At 33.8% G+C, this 23,290-nt stretch overlaps 1 long non-coding RNA gene across 2 annotated transcripts; it reads left to right on the top strand.

Annotated features, from left to right (window-relative positions):
• The first annotated feature begins 1,318 nt into the window (after nt 1-1,318).
• LOC125670887 (uncharacterized) lies at nt 1,319-3,639 on the top strand. Of its 2 annotated transcripts, none has more exons than XR_007368419.2 (2): nt 1,319-2,198; nt 3,313-3,639. It is a non-coding gene; the product is annotated as an uncharacterized LOC125670887 (long non-coding RNA). The 2 variants fall into 2 exon arrangements; XR_008802578.1 differs by having other exon boundaries at nt 3,117-3,639.
• Nucleotides 3,640-23,290: the final 19,651 nt, after the last annotated feature.

The following is a 23,290-nucleotide window of genomic DNA, read 5'->3' as shown; positions in this document are numbered from 1 at the left end:
TCACAGTCCTCAGAGCCAGTTTGAACTCAACAAATTATTAGCTGCTTCACTGTCACAAAACACGGAGATCACAATGCAAATCTCCAGGCGTATTACAAGTTTTGCTCAGAAAATCGGATCAATCAAAATTGGGCCACCTAGCCTAGCTTCAATAGTTCAATTTATTTTATATTTATATGAAAGGTGAAGATAACGAACAGTGATCAATCTCATAACTCCTACTAGCAATGCATGCAAAATAAATAGATAGTTGGGCAAACACGGACCCCTGGACACATAAGAGGTGGGATCAGGTGCCTAGAAGGAGTGAACATCCCCTGTCGACCGGTCACACATGTTAAACATTTAGCCTATTCCACAGCCCATTCATACATGGCTTGTTACATCGATGTTTCAAGGAATTCTGAATTTTTGGTTGTGAAAGTTTAGCAAGGTATGAAACGTTTGAGGAATACTGCAAATAGCAGGCTTCCAATAGCAAAACATATTTTAGCTAGCCAGATGCTTCCATGTATCTTTATCAATGTTTATGAGTCTATTCTGTTTTCTGCTGGATTTTCTTTAGTTTTTCACGGGCTGCTTAGGGAAGGCGAATTACTAGTACATTGTAGTTAGCCATCCTAGCTCCCCAGCAAGAGTTATACAAAGGGGCGATGTTAGAACAAATGGCTCAATAAGCATAACCATTACATTTCCAAGACTAAGCAGTTTCTTGCCATGATTGTCAGTATTGCCATTCAAGGTAGGAAACTTGTGGCGCTTACGAGCGTGTCGTGTCGGAATTTATGAAAATGTGAAACTCTACAACTCCTTGACCTCTGCACCTCCCAGGGTCAAGGTCATGAGATGTTTGACCTCTGCACCTCTTAGACTCAAAAACACTCTTTCATACCATGGTGGACTTTGAACTGTGAATGTTGGTAGTTTTGAATTGTGAATGTCAAATAATATTGACTTTGGAAGAAAAAATGTTGTTTGTTCACTTTGAAATTGCTTTTTTCTTATGTTAGTGTTGTTTGTTGGGGCCTGCTCTTGGTCCTGCTGGCGGCCCGTCACCTTTGTGCTGTAAATACAACCGTGCCTATAAACACCATAATAAAGTTTTAAGTATTCATATTTTCCCCTGTTTATTTAAACACTGTTCTGATATAATGTACTTAAGTTTAATCTTTGCACCGTTCTTTATCACACAAGGCATTCATGTGCGTAGATATTATCTTTACAATGTATACATTGTAACGATTGGCAAAGTTCCAAAGTTCCATACCTGTACCTGTACAATTTAGTTATTTAATTCCCTTCCGAGATCAATCGGATTAAACATGGTTAAGGAATTGCATACAGTAGTCCGAAGTATAAAAAGATAAGTTTGTTTTCATTTTTCTTTCATAAATATCTTTATTTTCACTTTAATTCTGCTCTTACTGACACCACATCATGTAAAGTAAGGATAAAAATGATATAACAGTCATCAGTAATATATTATTTTATTTTGTATTTTAATTGATGGTTTGCGCTAAGGTAGTGGTATATCAATTGATGAATTTTGGAACTTGTGGGGTTTTTTTCAATCGATACACTATTTGTCAGATTACAAAATGACTGTCCTCATATAATACGTTATTTATTTTCAAAATATTTTATGCACAAACTGTTTTGAACAAGACGAAAATGTGGACAAGTTTAAATATCATGATTGACTCTTTATTTATAAATATTCTCTTTAAATGGGTTTTTTTCCCCATTGAAATATGATGTGTTCTTTAAAGGTAACGATTTTGAGTAGTGCAACATAGTAATGGTCTCAGGCTTCTTCAATTCTTCTTGTGTCATATGACAAGTTTTCGCGTTACTGTCCAATGAATTTTCTAAATGAATTCCTTAAATCTCTTTGATTTTTTTTAAGCCAACTTCCAGAAATTTGAAGAAAAAAAACATCCACAATTTTATATTTATCTAACATTATTTCTAATGATTAAAAAAACTCTGGTCTCTATTATTTCAAGCTTCTAATGAATCTGTAAAGTGAACGTTCTCAGGGTCAGAGTTATAGAGCCTGACGATTCCATATAATGATTTTATTACTGTCATGGACTCTTTCGATCTTGATATGTGTCCATACTAGATATAATGAATTTCCAGGGAGTATCGTCCGGAACCAAGGGCAGAGGACCTCTACCGGAAGTTGCAATATACATGTATGTGCTTTGTTTCTCAGCTAAAGTTTTCCTGTTTCTTTTATGTAATTCAAATAAATCATAAAGTCATATACAATTGGTTTCGCATTAAATGTATTCAAGAACCTTGAAGCGAAAGATTTTATTATTTAAATTATCATTACTTTCTACTGACGACAAAACCTACCAAAACAATACATGTACATTCTCAAGTAAAAAAAAAAAGACCTCGCTATTTTTATCATACAAGTATTTTAGGGATGTTTTTAAATATAGAAAATGAATTATTCAGAATTTTTGTGCCTTATCATAATAGTTACTTCGAGGATATTGTGTATAATTTTAATCTTTCAATTGTTTGTTCTGTGATAGTTTATTTTCTTCATTCGTAAATTAATGCGACCTGCCTAATTGAAGACATACAGCTGATTGAAGACCTACGGAACATTTACAAAAATGTGGGCTATATATATCAAAACTAATACGATTTTCGGATTAATCATGTCTCAAATATATATTACTCACATAAAGGTCTGATAAAAATAAGTTTTAAAGTGTATTTTTAAACCTCGGTATGGGGAACTATATTTTTCTTGGATGACTTAGCGTAAGAACGATAACTCGCGTAAATATCATTCCTACAAATCAGCTGTTCAATTGTTAATCATTTTGTTATATTTTCTTTGTTTTAAGATCAGGAAAATGTTTGAAAAGTATGTATTAAAAACTAAAAGCAATGATTAACAATTAAACAGCGTATTTGTAGATATTATATATTTAAGCGAGTTATCGTTCTTATAGTTACCCATACCGAGCCTTAAAACTACACTTTAAAACTTATTTTTATCAAAATTGTTTGTTTAATAGATACATGTATTTCTGATATGCTTAATCAGAAAATCATATTAGTTTTTATATATATTGCCCACATTTTTGTAGGTCTTCCGTAGGTCTTTAATTACCTGTAGGTCTTCAATTAGGTATGCCCAATTCATGCGCCATATTGTGATGGTATAATGGCAGATTTCGACATCGAAAGTAAGATATCTTGTAAATCAATATTGGTAATTTTACGAATTAAGGATAACCCTCGTCTATGCCTATGCACTGATTTGATATTTTTTTTCTTTGTCAGACGCAAGTCTTGAAACACTGAGGAAGGAGACACGAAAAAAGAAAGAGAAAGCAATGTGCATCACATGTAAAGAAAATCTTCGTGAGATTCTGTTTCTTCCATGTTCGCATTTTCTGCACTGCAGAGTGTGTGGGGAACACTTTGACAATTGTGACTTATGCAATACGCATATAAAGGCCCGTCTTCTATTGAGAATGACTCAGTTTTAAGCAGTTTCATGTTGAGCAGTCCCTTAGAGCAATGTCTGCCTGAATGTTAGAGTTCTGAAAACAATGTGACCATGTCTATTCATGTAAACATCGTAGATTAAAGTGATTCATATTTCAGGCTCATGATTTTTTTTTATTATTGCTTATATGCAACTACAAACTTAAACTTGAGGTACACATTCCAATATCTATTGAACACTATGCTTACAATTTAGTACGTTAATTGTGGAGTAATTATTGCTTTGTTCTTGTAGATAAATATTGTTTTGTGATACGGGAACATGGTGTTTTCATTCCTAAAACAGAAGAAACAATGAAACAGAGAACTTGTTCTGCGTATAGTCAGTTTTTAAATCGACGCCAGCTACTGAAAACAAGTTGATGGTACAGAGGTTTCAACAGTCTCGATTGAAGTAAGCATTTCGCAAATTCTATGGTCGTTATAACGATCTAGTTCGTCAATACAACTTATCATTGGGTCAAATGCAGTCTGACGTGTTTCATGCCGATTGTTGGGCAGTTCTTGGCACCCTGATTTGACTACGGATAACTCCGTTTAGCTGATCAGGATATAGGGCTCACGGCGGGTGTGACCGGTCGAAAGGGGATGCTTACTTCTCCTAGGCACCTGATCCCACCTCTGGTGTATCCAGGGGTCCGTATTTGCCCAACTATCTATTTTGTATTGCTGATAGAAGTTATGAGATTGATCACTGTTCGTTATCTTCACCTTCCATACAAGCACCATTCATGCAATAAAGACTTGGATTAAAAAGTCTCCCAAAAACAAAGTTTTAAAAAGTTGGCAAATCTACTTATTATGTCAAACATATACAATGTACTGAAAAGTAAAAAAAAAAAAAAAAGAAAGAAAGAAAAAACAGCAAATGCTTTTATGAACTTCTGAACAAATATTCCTCTGTGACAACAGGCAAAACAAGTTGGAGTGAGCACTTAGAAATAGATAATACTGAGTGGAAAATAATCCACAAAATACCTACCATAATTACAAAAAATAGTAAACTTCAATGTTTCCAATATAGAATACATAATAAAATTTTAGCAACAAACTCATTTTTATTTAAACTAAAAAAAAAATTACTAAAAAATGTGTACTTTTGTCACAATGAGGAGGAAGCAATAGATCATATACTATGGGGATGCAATTGTATTCAATCATTTTTATCTGATTTTGAAGTTTATTTAGAACAGAGAACAAATTGTCAACTAGTCTTTACAAAAGTCTTTTATAGTAGGCATCCTTGAGAAAAATAAGGGTATATAAAATATTCTCATCCTTTGGTTAAAGTATCATATTTATACAGCAAGGTGTATACAGAAAAATTTGAGTGTGCGTTTTTGCAATATCATTTTTAAAGTTATTCTATGAAACACAAAAAATTATTTCTTCTAATAATGGTGATACTGAAAAATTTGATGCCATTTGGAACAGATGGAACCAAATTTTTTCATAGCTCTCTCTCTCTCTCTCTCTCTCTCTCTCTCTCTGAAATAACTAAACACTTCTGTAATTCTATACTACATGTATATTATGAAGATATACTATGAACTATTTACAGAATGTTTGTTGAAAATAAAATAAAAAAGAAATCATGCCCATAGGGATATGGTGGGTCCACAATAGGGGATCAAAGTTTTTCATAGTGATATATAGGATACATTTTTAAAACATCTTAAAAACAAGACCATCAATAATCATATTAAGAGAGTTGTATTTAATGGCATGAAAAGCCAGGTATATCATTATCGGTTTATCGTACGAATATCAGAGTGACCTTGAACAAATTTTAATTTGATATCTATATATTCATTGTGTTCAAGGTGTGGCTTTTGGTAAGAAACTTTGCTTAAACTAAAAGTAGTCACAATATTTTCACCCCTACGCCACACAGGGCATCAGTCAAATACTCGGCATGTCATGATTTTCTGTTGGATTCTACAGACGAATATTAAGTTCTTATTCAAAAGAAATGTTTCTGGTCAAAAAACGTGGGACTTTATGCAGTAGGAATGAAGATTTCTCATCAAATACACCGATAAATATACCCAAGGCCTATCCTACTTGTATATTGTTGAAGTGTTTGAACATTTCCAAAGAGTTCTAGAACCCACCCCCCACCCCCACCCCCAACCCCCCAATTGTTATTGTTATGTTTTCAATAACTATTGTATTCAATGTAATACTTTTGGCTATCTAGATTTATCTTAATTAAACAAAACCAGTCTTTGAATATTTATCGACCTACTTTCTTCGCTTTGAATTCACAGACCCCGCTTTACATCAATCACGGTCCCCGTTCACGCATAAGGTATTCTACATGGTGAGGTAGTGCAGATTCTCAATTTTGTTCAAATTGTTGTTCCCGGGGATACGGTGGGGCCATGGCAGGGGATCAAAGTTTTACATGGGAATATATAGCAAATCATCTTTTAAAAACTTACAGCAGGGCCATGAATACTCATATTGATGTGCAATCATCTCCAGGTAGTACACTTTGAGGTTTGTTCAAATCATGGCCCCGGGGATAGGATAGGGCCACGAAAGGGGATCAAAGTTTTAAAAGGGGATATATATGACAATTCTTTAACTTCTCAAGAACAACAGGGCCATAATAAATCATATTAATATGCAAGCATTCCCAGGTAGTGCTGAAGCATGTTTGTTGAAATTGTGATCCCCGGAGGTAGGGCGGTACCATAATAGGGAATCAAATTTTGACATGGAAATATAGAAAATATACTCTTCACAATAATAGGAGGGTCATGAATACACCTTTTGATACACATGCATCACCAGGTAGTGCAGATTGAAGTTTGTTCAAACCATGACCCACGTGGAAAGGATGGGGCCACATTAGAGGATCAAAGTTATATATGGAAATATGTAGATAAACATCTTTCGAAAATCTTATTAAGAACAACAGGGACATGCTTTAGTCATATTGATAGACAATGGTCTTCCAGTGGTGCAAATTTAAGTTTGTTCAATTCAAGGGCCCCAGAAGTAAGATGAAGCTATAATAGGAGATCAAAGTTTGATATGGGAAATATATAGGTAATTAAAAACAGAAAACAAACTCTTTTCAAAATTAACAGAGCCTTAGTAAATTAAAGCCAAATGCGAATGTCCCTAAGCTCTGTGGATTCAAGCTTTTTATGCCCCTGTAACTAAATTCAAGCGGTATATTGTTTTTGTCCTGTCTGTCTGAAACTTGAACCTTCCTCCTAATATTTTAATGGTGAGTGATAAAGTTCTCATATTTATATATATATATATATTCCTTGTGATAACACTTTTCTTTTGGAACCAACGTTTTTGCCTAAGTTGTGACATTGACCTACTTTTTTTGAAAATCTAACCTAGGCAGCATCTCTTGAACTGTATGGTATGGCATCCATATTTTGTATAAAAAATTCTTACGTCAATAAACTTTATCTGATGCTGTGATGAATGACCGTGTAACCTTGACCTTGGAATTTGACCCAAATTTTAAAACTTTAACTTTTGAATAGTGAATGATATTGTTTTTTTTAAATTTCCCATATGCATTCCTTGTGATAGTCCTTTGTTTTTGGTACGAAGGATTTGGACGTTGTATCATTGATCTTGGAGTTTAACTGACTTTTAAGAAAAGTTAACTTAGGTAATATCCTCTAACCTGTTTAAGGTAGTCATGTCATTTCTTGTATATAGATTCCCTATGGACAGACCTTACATTTCATACCATGATTTTTTTTTACCTTGTGACCTTGTATCATGGTTATGTCATGACACTATGGGGCTAGGTTGGAACTACGATATGGGGGTCAAAATCCATGTAAATAGAGATTGTAAATAAACCTTTTAAAACTCAGGGTAGTTGAACATATGCAAGGCCAAGATGATTCATGTGAGCAATGTGGTCCATGGGTCTCTTGTTTTTATCTTGTTATTAGTAGCTATGATTATAACATATTTCTGCTTGGAATTGGATGGCTACTAACTTTTCTCACTTGATTATCAGGCTACTATTAACCAGTTACTCATAAATAGGTACTAGTAACTACCTTTACCGATCATAATACATAAGTGCCTAGAATGAATATGAAGTACGATGTTAATGCGTTTGAGAGAATTGTTTTCATTTCATGACAAGATATGTACTCAAAATGTATATCCTCTTGTTCTTGGGAGTAGTTCAAATCAAAGACTTGGTTAACCGAAATGTTCATCAAAGTTTGTACATGACAATTACTTTGAAGTCTCTTTTCAAGAAAAAAAAGCACCAACATATATCCTTGTATAGTGCATCTAAAATGATTATAAGAAGACAGACAGGGAATCCATAATAATGATAATAATAATGATAATGATAAAGGTAATAGCTTTTATTTATCCAAAATAACACAAATTCGCATATAGCTAGTTTCCATTGTGGTCCTGCATTAAAACATGTACACAAATATACAATTAACACTAAAATTAGTATCTAAATATGATTACGATATAAAAGGAAAAAACATAGCATAAGACACACCTAATTAGTAATAAAATTAGTATCTATATATGAATACATGACAAAGGGAAAGAAGAACATTATAATTCATCATTTTCAAACTCCGTGAGACCAAAACACTTATGCAACCAGAAGACCCGATTCCATTCTCGATTCCTGCGCTGTGTCAAAAATGAGACATTGTATAAACAGTTATTCCTTATTCAAGAGTCAGGTCTGATGTGAAATTCACTGATGGAAGGTGAAGATAACGAACAGTGATCAATCTCATAATTCCTATAAGCAATACAAAATAGATAGTTGGGCAAACACGGACCCCTGGGCACACCGGATGTGGGTTTAGGTGCCCAGGAGGAGTAAGCATCCCCTGTCGACCGGTCACACCCGCCATGAGCCCTATATCCTGATCAGCTAAACGGAATTATCAGTAGTTAAAATCAAGGTGCCAAGAACGGCCTAACAATGGGTATGAAATACGTCAAACAGCATTTGACCCAATAATATCTTGTGTTGGCGAATTAGATCATTATACATGTAACGACCATAGAATTTCCGAAATCCTGACTTCAATCGGGACTGTTGAATTCCCTCTTCCTTCAACTTGTTTGTCAGTAGCTTGCCTCGATTTAAAAACTGTACTATACGCAGAACAAGCCCTTGCCTATAAACACCATATGCAGGTGATAATGGATAATGATAATGGAATACAGTTGAGTTGTCAGACTGCGGTTACTGTCAACTTTCGATAAAATATCTAAGTATGAAGCCGAAGTGGATGACTCTGTGGTGTCTTTTATTTCGAGCTCACAGGGATATATCGAATCGACATATGAATGAAAGTTATTATTGTTAATAGACAAAACGTCGTCGATATATCTAATCTAATATCGAATTGAATGCCACAGCAAGATAATTTTTCTTCTCACGCTGAAGTTTTTTAATAAATTAAACTTCTGAAACAGGTCAGCTAACAAAGGAGCACAATTCGTGCCCATGTGAATTCCAACAGACTGTTGGAAGACCTGATCACCAAAGACCACGAAGATATTGTCAATGAGGAACTCTAGCTAGCATATTTTTTATTTCGACTCTAGAGTACTTGTGCGTGGAATCAGAGTGGTGTTTAACAAAGTAAGTGTTTGGATGACTGATCACTAGATATGAATATTTCCTTTTTCCATTTTTGTTGACAAAGCAAATGTCTATGATGTCAAAAAGCCTAGTCTTTAATTTATGGTGAGGAATGATTGTGTATAGTGTTGAAATGTCATAGGTTTTGGTGTTATTGATTTGGGAAAAGTTTTTCGATTTCAAGTTTACTAAAAGTTCTTTAGATTTTTTTAGAATCCACATTTGATTAACACCACTTCTGGCATATGTAGTCGTACAGTAAGGTTGAAGTTTCTCTTTCACAGCTGTTAATATTGAGTAGATATGGGCTTGGTAGAGCACTTACTGCATCCAGTAATGTATCTTTGTTTGTAAGGGTTTTTATATAGTTTAGGAATCCAGTATAGGCACGGTAACTCATATTCATTCAACCCATTGACTGGGATATTAAATGTGTCTAAAATTGTACCATGGTTTTGAAGAATTTCATCTTTTGAAAGGGCAGTTGGAGTATAAGTACGATTACCAAAACCAGAATTAATGCCAAGTTTGGAAGAAACATCTTACATGTATTATATTTGTATACATATCACTTTATATACTGTATTTGAAATAGCAATGCAAGCAACAGAGCATCTCAGTAATGACAGTAAATGGATATAAATCATTTTTAATTTACATTCAAATATATTTGTACGTGTGGGTATATGTTTTTAATAGATAGGATGTTCTGAATTAAAAATATAGAAGTTAAGAGATAGTGTTTTTCCACAGAGTTCGGTACAAATTGTTTTCCTTTGTTAGCTGACCTATTTTTATATTCTTATGAAGCAGAGTTGATACAAAAGCTTCTACATGAGACGAAAAAAATTTCTTGCTGTGGCCTTCAACTCGACATTTAGATATATCGACGACGTCTTATCTGTTAAGAATAACCATTTCCATTCATGTGTCGATTCGATATACCGCTAACTTGAGATAAAAGACGCCACAGAGTCCTCCACATCTGCTTTGTACTTAGATATTTAATAGAAAATAGATATTAACGGCAGACTAACAACTCAACTTTATGATAAACAAGATGATTTTGGCCTTCCCATCGTCAACTTACCTTATTTATGTAGCAATATTTCATTATTACCTGCATATGGTGTTTATATCTCTCAACTGATTCGATACGCAAGAAATTGCTCTGCGTATGATCAGTTTTCAAATCGAGGCAGGCTACTAACAAACAAGTTGATGTTATAGGGGTTTCAACAGTCTCGTTTATAATCAGCATTTCGCAAATGTTATGATCGTTATAACGATCTAGTTTGCCAATAAAATATATTATGGGGCAAACACTGTCTGCCGTGTTTCATACGATTGTTAGCCCATTCTTTACACATGATTTTGACTACAGATTACTCCGTTTACCTGATGAAAGCATAGTGTTCACGGCGGGAGTTTTTGGAACATAATTTTATAGTTGTAAAAAGAATTGTGAATTAAATACAATTGTAATTGATAAAATATATTGCATGTTGATGGAGTTTCAAAAATCTAAAATCAAAATCAAGGCCTCAAATAAAAATTGTTTCTGACCCTACATTAAACACACTACCCCTAGTTTTTTTAAACATATATTGTTGAAGAGATCATTGAAGAAACATTGTTTGGAGGACTTGACATCTGTAATTCAATTCATTTATAATAGGTAATTTTAATCAAACTAAATCTAAAAGTTGCATTGAAAAGTGAAAAATGAGCCCCTCATGTTCAATAAAACATATGTGTTTAAATGGAGATTGTTAAAACATTGTTTACAGTTAAAGAAAAAAGATATGAATTATATATCCCAATCTGAATCAAAATTAGACTGGTATATTTGACTCGTCTACGGTACACCTCAAAATCGCAGAATTTTTCCCAAATCAATAACATTAAAACCTATGACTTTTCAATACTATACACGACCATTCCTCACGATAAATTAAAGATTAGACTTTCTGGCATCATAGACAGTTGCTTCTTCAACAAAAATGGAAAAAGGAAATATTCATATCTAGTGATCAGTCATTCAAAACCTTACTTTGTTAAACACCACTCTGATTCCACGCACAAGTACACTGAAGTTGAAATAAAAAATATGCTAGAGTTCCTCATTGACAATGTCTTCGTGGTCTTTGGTGATCAGGTCTTCCAACAGTCTGTTGGAATTCCCATGGGCACGAATTGTGCTCCTTTGTTAGCTGACTTGTTTCTATATTGAAATGAAGCCGAATTTATTCAAAAACTTCTACGTGAGAAGAAAAAATCTCTCGCTTTGGCCTTCAATTCGATATTTCGATGACGTTTTGTCTATTAACAATAATAACTTTCATTCATATGTCGATTTGATATATCCCTGTGAGCTCGAAATAAAAGACACCACAGAGTCGTCCACTTCTGCTTCATACTTAGATATTTTATTGAAAGTAGACATTAACGGCAAACTGACAACTCAACTGTATGACAAACGGGATGATTTCAGCTTCTCCATCGTCATCTTCCCATATTTATGTAGCAATATTCCATTATCACCTGCATATGGTGTTTATATATCTCAACTGATTCGATATACAAGAGCTTGTTCTGCGTATAGTCAGTTTTTCAATCGAGCCCAGCTACTGACAAACAAGTTGATGGTACAGGGGTTTCAACAGTCTCGATTGAATTCAGCATTTCGCAAATTCTATGGTCGTTATAACGATCTAGTTCGTCAATACAACCTATCATTGGGTCAAATGCTGTCTGACGTGTTTCATACCGATTGTTAAGCCGTTCTTGGAACACTGATTATGACTGCGGATAACTCCGTTTACCTGAACAGGATATAGGGCTCACGGCGGATGTGACCGGTCGACAGGGGATGCTTACTCCTCCTAGGCATCTGATCCCACCTCTGGTGTGTCCAGGGGTCCGTGTTTGCCCAACTATCTATTTTGTATTGCTTGTAGTAGTTATGAGATTGATCACTGTTCGTTATCTTCACCTTTCTCAATACAAGGAAGTGCATCGTAGAGAAGCGGATTTGTTTTTATCCTTAACCAACGTACCATTATTTTGACTTAAATATTTGAGGAAACAGAGCCATTTATATTAGTGCATGTGTCTGTTCTCAATGTACTTATTGGGGAATTTGAGTGATTCACCACCCTTTGAACGAAGGCATATCGAGGTCTTCAAAGGAATCCTAGATTTGTCAAGGTATCACATCTTCCTATAGTTGAATGTAATAATTATGTTTACAAGATTTTACAGTAGATTATTCTGTCACCTACAAAGCAAGACCATTTTATCTGTCCTTAAAGTTTGGCCAAGCTATTACACTGCATACAGATAATTATGTTTCTTTTAAAAATTATATGGTTGTATTTGTAAATGTTTGTACGTGTTTGGCCAACTATCTATTTTGTATTGCTTATAGGAGTTACGAGATTGATCACTGTTCGTTATCTTCACCTTCCATGTAACGGAAGTTATGAAGTATGTGCTCAGTGTTTTATGACGTCATGTGATAAAATGTGACGCATGAATTTTTGTTTGCTTTGTTGAAAGACGGATCAAGCAATGAAACCACCCTCCCCCTTTCTCCAGTGAGAAATGTATTTCAAAATGAACAGGGTAATGCTTACTTGGCAAATCATTATATCGAATATAATATCTTTGTTTTAATCTATTATTCGACCATACATACAGAGAAAGATGTTTTACAACTGTGACTTGCGTACAAGTAGATGCTAATATTGACAACGAGAAAACAACATGTGTATCAAACCAAAGTATCTTATTGTACACGTTGACTTTCTATTCCATAGAAGGCTGAAAACAGTGCTGCGATGTAAATTTAGAGAGAGAGAAAAATAGTTCCGGCATCTGGTTGTCAAGGGGGTGTATCCCCATACTAAACCAGGTTATACAAAAATAACTTGCGTTCCTCAATTGGAATTTGACCAGATACAAGGATACAATAAGAATTAAATCATTATCATATAATATGTAAAATCTACTAAGGAGTACGACTACAATTACAAATTATATACATTTATACAAAGGCACAAACACAATTTCTACCTCAAAACTTTCATCATATACAAGACAAAAAAATTAAGATTATAAGAATTAAGCTAATAATTGTACATGTACATGTAGCAGATCTTAGAAATATTTTCACGAAGCACAAATTCTAAGATAATAACACATACATTATTGCTTATGCTATCACTTTGTCTTTCTGTCTTGGTTGAGTAAAGTACACTTGCAGATGACACACACTGTTTCATGGAATACTGAAGCTTAATCATTCACAAATCATATAATTTCATAATATTACATTTTTTGTTACATACTGAAAAACTGAATGATTTTTTTCCCTTTTAGAAGCCATATATTGCAATTGCTGCCAAACAAATAGTACAGTGTCTTGGTGTAAATTGTAAGTATTCAGTGTACGTCTTCGTATAAATCGTAAGTATTTTAAAGTATAGTGTTACAGTTAGTTTATTATGTCTCCCCTCCTCCATATTGTTTTTGTACTTTCTGTCTGTCCGTCACAAAACCTTGTGAACGCTTCTCCTCCTATATAGCTTATCGGATAGACTTGAAACTTTGTACAATGCTTCAATGCAATATTTAGATGTGCATATTGTTGGGACGGGAGGATCCAATTATTTTCCTAAAAGTTATAGTGGATATAAAAGGGGTGGAAGATGTTTAAATAGCATGTGAATGCTTCTATTCCAATATGGATTATCGGATAGACTTGAAACTTTTCACAATCCTTCAATGCCATTTGCAGATAGGCATATTGTAATGTGTAGGTCTTTGTGTTGATAAAGTTAGCGCTATAAATCTACGATGTATAATACGGGATACGTAATATACATAAAGCTATAAACGCTTGTGTATTTCCAATCGGAGTCTGGATAATAACCCATGACTGGTAACATGTTGTGAACTACATCGGTGCACGTGTTGGCGACTTTGGTGCAGAGAAATACATCGAAATATAGCGCTTAACTCACTTTTATTGACAAAAGATACCTGCAATCAACCATTAATGTTTCCTTACCTTGTTTGTATCAATTATAGTCACTGGCACTCAACGCTTTTACGTATTTTTGCTGTATTTATAACTTATTCAGCCTACCGAATCGACATTGGTAACTTCATACTTCCGGTTGCTAAATTTGGCACGATCACCAAAGAACGTGACGTCATGTGTGCAGTACGTCACTGTGTACATTGGTAACGTTGGGTATCCGGTGAAAAAGATATATATACCGGCGCCAGACGACACTCGGGGCATTGCGTTACGTTGAGTTGAACGCCAGAGCAAGTTAGCAGAGATAATTCAACATGTAAGTTGGGCAACAGTTATTAGACAACAGTTATTAGACACCAATATTTCTTAAATCCTGAAATGGAAATTATTACCAAATTACTGTCCACATGCAGATGCTACTTCTTTGGGTGCCAGTCGACCTTTTAACACCCCCCCCCCCTTTCCGTCCTTTAAAAGGCTTTTATATAATGCAACATGAATATTGCTCACCAACTGAGACCAATACATATTTTTATTGTTAACCTGCAATGGTGTTTTTACCTGAGTACTGTAATAAATGCAGTAAAATTTCGGAGCTATATTTTTATTTCCTCATGAGAGACATAGACATCGGGCACGTTACAATTTTGTAGGGACAGAAGGATCAAATTGTTTTCTTAAAAGTTATAGTGGGTCTGAGGGGTAGAGGGTATAAACTAGTTTGTGAACACTTCTATATGGCTTATCGGAGTTCATAATGTTTATGTTCCTGCTCATTCTTTCTCATCCATATCATGCAGTACAAGAAGGGGAGTTTCATTTCGAGAACTTCCAAATTGTAGTGCTGGGGAGGATAAAAACAGTCTTTAGTTTCAAATTGTGATTGTGGTATTTTTGTTTGTCTTCTATAAAATATTAATTACATCAAATATCTATTATTATTTTTTAAATTATGAAATATATATGTAAAGTTATTATTAAGATTTTTCTTTCTGGTAAAATAGGCATAGTGTATATACAGCGTAGACAGAAATAAATCACACAGCATAGAAAAATTCCAAATCAATTTTAGCTCACATGAACTGAAAGCTCGAAAGAGCAATTCTGATCACTTTTAGCTGTCATCAGTCCATTTGTTCAACATTTTCCACTTCTTCTTCAGAAACTAGTGTTAATCTCAGCCAAACTTGTCACCGTTCAAAGGGAAGATAATCACAAAAATGCAAAAGTAGGGTGGGGTCATTTAAAAATCTTCTTTTCAAGAACCACAGGGCCAGAAGAGCTGAGATTTACATGAAAGCTTCCTGACATAGTGTAGATGCAAGTTTATTAAAATCATGATTCCTAGGGATAAGATGGACCACAATAGGGGATCAAAGTACAAGTTTACATGAAAGCTTCCTGTAATAGTGTAGACTCAAGTCTATTAAAATCATGACTCCTGGGGATAGGATAGGTCACAAAATAGGGGATCAAAGTTTTACATACAAATATATAGGGAAAATCATTTTATCAAGAACCTGAAGAATACTCTAAAGTGCACGTCACAGACTAAAGTTATAACGATAACTTCCAAGAATTTTTAAGAACTTGTTTTAACTTTAAAATGTTGGTATATATACTGATGTTGAATTAAATGTTATAAAATTTCAGCATCTGATTATATATATATATATATATATATATATATATATATATATATATATATATACACATGCTGTAGAAATTTTCCACTCTAAAGAAAACTTTTATGCAGATACAGTGGTGTAACATTGTCTTACTTTCTGACCAATATATATAGATAAGATAACTATGTATATTTCAATACATGTGGGAAATTTTCAACCATTTAATTTTTATTTAATATGAGCAGTAACTTTTACATAGTACTTCTTAACCAACTTTAACACTGTATAACTATAATTACCTGCTTGCATGCATTGCAGACCACAGCCATAGTAATGTTTCACATTTGCTGATGAATTACTTTAGTATAAAGAGTAAAATTGGTACGTTAAGTTTTAAATTTATGAAAATGCATATTAGGCTTTTCAAAGATATTTCTTAAGATATATAGAAAATGTATATATTCATATAATTTGTATAAATCCTGCTAAACTAGCTTTTTCCTAGGTGGGGTGTATGGCATGTCATATTCATATCTATTCCTATAAGGATTTTGTATATTATTAATGAAATATATTCTATTTTTAATAAGATATCTAATAAATCTTATAAGATATCTTGTAGCGCATGATGCAAAAGTTTCCCGTCCTTTATTTTTCGTGGTATACCTTCATCCAACGAAAAAATAATAAATTCATTCCTTATCATTTAATATTTTAAAACATTGAGTTCATATGATAAAACATTATTTGATTTGAGTTGAATTAACAAGTTATTCTTGGACTACATTCTATGTCATTTCGAGATGAGCGTAGTAATTTGTGAATACACAACTTTAAAAAAAAAACTAAATCCGTTAGGCCTAATGGCGACTTCCACGAACTGTTGTTAACTGTTGAGCAAACAGGTTTCTTGTGGACTGAGGAATGCAGTTTTAAAAGGATGAGTTAGATATAAGTCCTGTTGAGAGAAAATTGCAGGAATTTTGTTGAGGGAACTGGAATTAAGTACAAAGTTCGATGTCAATACTAACGGAAAGCATGGGACACGTGCATAATCATGATGTGGGATGCCAGGTAGAGTTCTTTTGAGGGTTGTCACGGCTTTCAGGTGGACAAGTGAGTGTTACAGAGGGTTTTTCGAGTTTTATCAGTGAATTCCTAAGGCGTCACAGCTGTTGTAACGTCGTACGGAAGCCTCGTTTCGGTGCCCTCTCATAAACATATTATGCCGGAGTTCGAAACTATAGTCGTTAAGGGCTACGATATTGCAGTATCTCTGATGCACTGTGCGGTGTATCTGGCATTTTGGTTTGTGACATGAAGGAAGTTGTCGTAAGGTGCAAACTGGACTATTGTCATCCCCGGTTGAATACATTTAACTCTCAGCCCGGAATTGCAGAAGCAGACGTGTGTTGTTGGGGGGGGAGGGGTTGGGGGGGTCCTCAAATAGCCAAGTTTATTTCATTTTGCATGATTAATTATTATTTATATTTGATATTTCTTTGTTTTTGCTTAATAAATTTATATAGATCGATAGAACTGTTAAGATTTTCTTTTCAGGATTCCCTAATCTATATATAAAATATGAAGCATCCAAAGGAATCCCCAATATTCCAATAGAAAGTTTCGGCCATTTTTTCTTCTTCGTTGGATACAATATTCCAATTTTTCAACCAATGAAAAAGCGTGTAACATGTAAAATTAAATGATAATAACTTACATATGTACGATAGAGTTACGATGATTTTTTTCAACGTAACTTAAGTTGAGATGTTTAATAAGACGGACATTTATCGTAAATTAAGGTTACGATGAAATCTTGAACTTACGAAGTATAGTAAAACTCAGCCCTGATTGTGAAAGTAGTGTAAGATATGATTAAAAACTCAGCTTTTAAGGGCCTAATATATTCGCCATGGACAACATTTAATCCGATGATGACAAATTTTATGTTTTCGCGATCAGTGCATACAAATAGCGATGTAAATACCCAAATATAGCGAGGAAAGCGAGTATGAAATCGGCAATATTGCGAGTAAATATTGTTGATATGGGTCGCTATCTACACACTATTTGGTAATGTTATTCCTTTATACATGTTTTTCTAAAATAAACAGTGCAATTATTATTCATTTTTGGATTAGACAAATTATGATACGTTACCCTCCTAGGCACCTGATCCCACCTCTGGTGTGTCCAGGGGTCCGTGCTTGCCCAACTATCTATTTTGTATTGCTTATATTTACATATACGTATTACATAAATATAAGAGTTATGAGATTGATCATTGTTCGTTATCTTCATCTTACATTGTTGACAACTAGGTCTAGCTACTGCCACGGGTGCATTTCGGAAAGGAAAAAAGAAGAAATAAAACACACACACACAAATCAATAAAAATAGTCAAATTTAAAGTGAAAATCACATTATCTTATTTTGATAAAGCAATCTTATTATTATCTTTGAATTGTGATCTGCAGTCGTTAGGAAGCGGGACCACGGCGTAATACTGACGCACTCAAGATGTTACCAGTTCAATGAGAAATAATTTTATGATTCAATTTAAAGTTAGGAAATACAATATTCTATTATTTATAATTAAAAGTTCAATTATTTGTATCTTTAACATTTTTGTAAATCTACCAGTTCAATGTTGGTAGAAACTGGGAGCACAAATTATGTTACAAGGTGAAGGTCAGTTGATCCGAGTCTGTATTGAATTTGAAAACCAGAACAGAATCATGTATATGTTGTAGGCCTAGCAGTGTTTATAGCTTCGATATAGCCATTGTTTCGCAGTTTATCGGGTTCTTTGTCCAAGCGGTTTTTGAAAAGGTGTCTGGATTTATTTTTAAAAGGTAAAGTTCTTGCTCCAACAAACAATTTTATCCACTTCTTTTTTCTCATACATTCCTTCGAAAAATGAAAAATACTCAGTCTAAAACCTTTCTACTGACAACTAGTACACTCTCACAGGCGCGTAGCCAGGCGTACAAACGTCCACGTCATTTTTGCAAAAAGAGAGAGAGGGGGGGATTAGAAATATCAAAATATTCTAGGTCAATACCATACGTGTTTGTTTTGTCTCTTCAACGGTCTAAAATTGTTTGTAGTGGGTTTGTCATACAACGATATTGGACAGATCCTTTCTCATTTTTGAGATTTTACAAGTGTTTGTCCGCATTTCGTACAAAAATAGAACAGACCTCGAATATGGTTGAGTAACGGAAATATTCATATCTAGTGATCAGTCATTCAAAAACTTACTTTGTTAAACACCACTCTGATTCCACGCACAAGTACTCTGAAGTCGAAATAAAAAATATGCTAGAGTTCCTCATTGACAATATCTTCGTGGTCTTTGGTGATCAGGTCTTCCAACAGTCTGTTGGAATTCCCATGGGCACGAATTGTGCTCCTTTGTTAGCTGACCTGTTTTTATATTCATATGAAGCCGAATTTATTCAAAAACTTCTACATGAGAAGAAAAAATCTCTCGCTGTGACCTTCAATTCGACTTTTAGATATATCGATGACGTTTTGTCTATTAACAATGATAGCTTTCATTCATATGTCGATTTGATATATCCCTGTGAGCTCGAAATAAAGGACATCACAGAGTCGTCTACTTCTGCTTCATACTTAGATATTTTATTGAAAGTAGACATTAACGGCAAACTAACAACTCAACTGTATGACAAACGGGATGATTTCAGCTTCTCCATCGTCAACTTCCCACATTTATGTAGCAATATTCCATTATCACCTGCATATGGTGTTTATATATCTCAACTGATTCGATATGCAAGAGCTTGTTCTGGGTATAGTCAGTTTTTAAATCGAGGTAAGCTACTGACAAACAAGTTGATGGTACAGGGATTTCAACAGTCTCGATTGAAGTCAGCATTTCGCAAATTCTATGGTCGTTATAACGATCTAGTTCGTCAATACAACCTCGCATTGGGTCAAATGCTGTCTGACGTGTTTCATACCGATTGTTAAGCCGTTCTTGGCACACTGATTTTGACTGCGGATAACTCCGTTTACCTGATCAGGATATGGGGCTCGCGGCGGGTGTAACCCATAGAGTTGTTTCATTAATAATCAGTGCATAAAACCTGTGACTCAAGATTTTAAACGTATGCAAAATAGTCAATCATTCTTGAAATTCTTCTGACCATCGTATTAAGGAAGTAAATGCTATTTTGAATATATATTATTCTAGGCCATTGAAAGAATGGTAAGAAATTCTAATCTGCAGACCCTATTCAATTCATTGGGGAGGGGTTCCACTGTATCTTATTTGACAATCTCACTTGGTCCAGAACAATATTCTGTAATGATTATAAATGTATCGTCATCTTCCTAATCTAACAAACCGTCTTATGGGGCAATGTTCAGATGCATAACGTAAATGTATAAAGGAAAATCATTATGCCTTGTAAGAATGTGACTAATAAAAGAACAAAGTATATGATTGCTACCATAAACTTCACTCAATTAATGGATTATAGTAGTGTTAACTTCAGCTTCAGTCATGATATTACGACACCCCTACGTTATCTGCTTGAGTACACCGTTTCGTCTTCCTTGGTTATCATGCACAGTATAAAGTGTATACTGTATATGAACCAGCTGACCGTAAGTTAATCTTTCAAAAAGAATCTTTCATTTAAACAATCAAATATAGCTTTCACAATGTGCAGTTCCGATATGTCCGCCTATCTACATCATATCTATCAACTACATTTACATATATGTATATAAGCATTGATTTATTGGTCACATGACTTTTTATCTAACAATATAGATATCTATCAAGAGGCAAAGTACATCAACTGATTATCATTTTGTGGATGTTACCCGAGTACAAAAAGATAAGTTTGTCTTAATTCTTCTTTAGTATTTATTTTTATTTTTACCTTGATTCTCCTCTTACTGACACAATCTGATTAAAACCAGATCCTGAGATCCGCTCACTTAGATCGCTACACTAATTAGATTGTTACTGACACCACATAATGTATAATAATACATTTATTTTAAATTAAATAACATAACATTCATCAGTAATGGATTTTAACTGGTATTTTGTATTTCGTGATATATCAATTGATGAACTGTGGAACTTGTGATATTTTCTATCGATATATTTGTCAGATTACAAGATGAGTGTCCTTATATTATATGTTACACAAAATGATGCACAAAATGTTTTCTACAAGACAAATAGGTGGACATTTTTAAGTATTATGACTGGCCCTTTATTTATAATTTTCTTTTCTTTTATTTTTTGTTTGTTTTTTATCATTATCATCATATTTTGCTTGCTTATTTTCATTTGAATATGTGTTCTGTGAACCTACCGGTTTTGAGTAATGCAACAGTGATTGTCTCACGCTTCTTTAATTCTTCTTGTGTTCTATGAACAACTCTTTGAGTTATTATCTAATGAATCCTTAAATCTCTATGATTTTTTTAAAACCAGCTTCCAAAAATGTTTTAAAAATTATCCATGATATTAATGTTATCTAATGTTTTTAATGATTAAAAGTCTGGTACCTATTATTTCACGTTTTACACGTATCTCTAAAGTGAACGTTATCATGTTATCATATAGAGTGAGAGCAGTGTACGATTCTATGTAATGATCTGTTTACGGTCACGGGCTCTTTCTATATCGATCTGTGTAAATATTAAAAATAATGAATTACCTACCGGAACCAAGGACAGATAACCTATATCGGAAGTTGCAATACATGTGCCTTCTTTTTCATGTGTCTAGCATTTTTCTGTTTGTATTATGTAAATCAAATAAATCATAAAAATATATATCATTGGTTCCGCGTTCAATCTATTCAAGAACCTGGAAGCAAAAGATTTTATCATTTAAATTATAAACCATCATTACTTTCTACTAACAACAAAACGTGCGAAAACAATACATTCTGGAGTAAAAATAGTCCTCGCTATTTTTTTTTTATCATGGAAGTATTTTAGGGATTTTTTTTTAATAATTGGAATGAATTATTAAGAATTTTTGTGCATTATCATGATAGTAATTTTGAAGATAATATGTATATATTGATCTGTCGGTTGTTTGTTTTGAGGTGGGCTATTTTTTTTAAATCGTAAATTAATTAATGCTCCATATTGACTGAGTAATATTCTCTCACCAGAGGGCGAGTTACACAAGCTTCACTTGGAATCACGTGACAATATAATCACATGATATAAACAATCATTCTCGGTTTCCTTTAAAAGTTCTGGCAACAGGTGATACATCAGGCTCTTTTTATAGCCCACTGGCACTGTAATAAGTACATATTTACCACTTAGCTGTTTGTCCCTTATTTTACAAATTTATCGTAATTTTACAACCTTTCTTACTTTTGATTCCATGTTTACATTTAAATCTCCACCAGGTGAATGTTCTACATTCATACGCATATTACGAAGTAGTTCCAAATTTAGGATCAGAAAACGGCGATTTTAAACAATTTACAGTAAGCATCAATTTAATTGCACCAAAAACATTACATAATATGACTAAATATTTAGTCCAAAACATAAATCTTGGATATAAGAAACCTTTACAAGATTTCTGTAAAAAGCCGTTGACAGAGGAACGCACGGAACTCTGGGTAGAGAATGGCAGATTTTGATATCGAAAGTACGACATATTGTAAATTAATATTGGTAATTTTGAGAATTAAGGATCACTGGATTAAGTATGCACTGATTTGATATATCTTTCTTTGTTAGATGCAAGTCTTGAAACACTGAGGAATGAGACAGAAAAGAAGAAAGAGAAAGCAATGTGCATTACATGTAAAGAAAAACTTCGTGAGATTTTGTTTCTTCCATGTTCGCACTTTCTGCACTGCAGAGTTTGTGGGGAACAATTTGACAAATGTGACTTATGCAATACGCATATAAAGGTCCGGCATCTATTGAAAATGACTCGGTTTCCAACAGTTTCATGTTGAGCAGTCCCTTACAGCAATGGCTGCCTGAATGTTAGAATCTAGAAACAATGAGAGGGTGTCTAGGCATGTAAAAATCTATGATTTAAAACAATTCATATTTCAGGCTCATGTGTTGTTTTTTATTGTCTACTTATATACAACTACAAACCTGGAATAGTTCTGAAAACAAACTTGAAACAAATATTTCTTTGAAAACTATGCTTACTATTAGTAATTTGATTGTAGAGCTATTATAGCTTTGTTCTTGTAGATAAATATTGTTTTGTGATACGGGATCATGGCGTTTTCATTTCTAAACCAGAAGAAACGATTTCGATAGAGAGATACACAGTACTATATAAAGGATCATTGACATATGTCCAGAGAGGCTATACCATGTTGAATGACTTAAGTCTTATAGATCCGTTCACCTTTTTAACACATTCATATTATAATTATTTGTTTCTACACATCTTCT

The sequence above is a fragment of the Ostrea edulis genome, chromosome 4 (assembly GCF_947568905.1).
Source record: "Ostrea edulis chromosome 4, xbOstEdul1.1, whole genome shotgun sequence".
Taxonomy (NCBI): domain Eukaryota; kingdom Metazoa; phylum Mollusca; class Bivalvia; order Ostreida; family Ostreidae; genus Ostrea; species Ostrea edulis.
The sequence above is the reverse complement of the archived record's forward strand: the minus strand, read 5'-3'. Positions and strand labels throughout refer to the sequence as shown.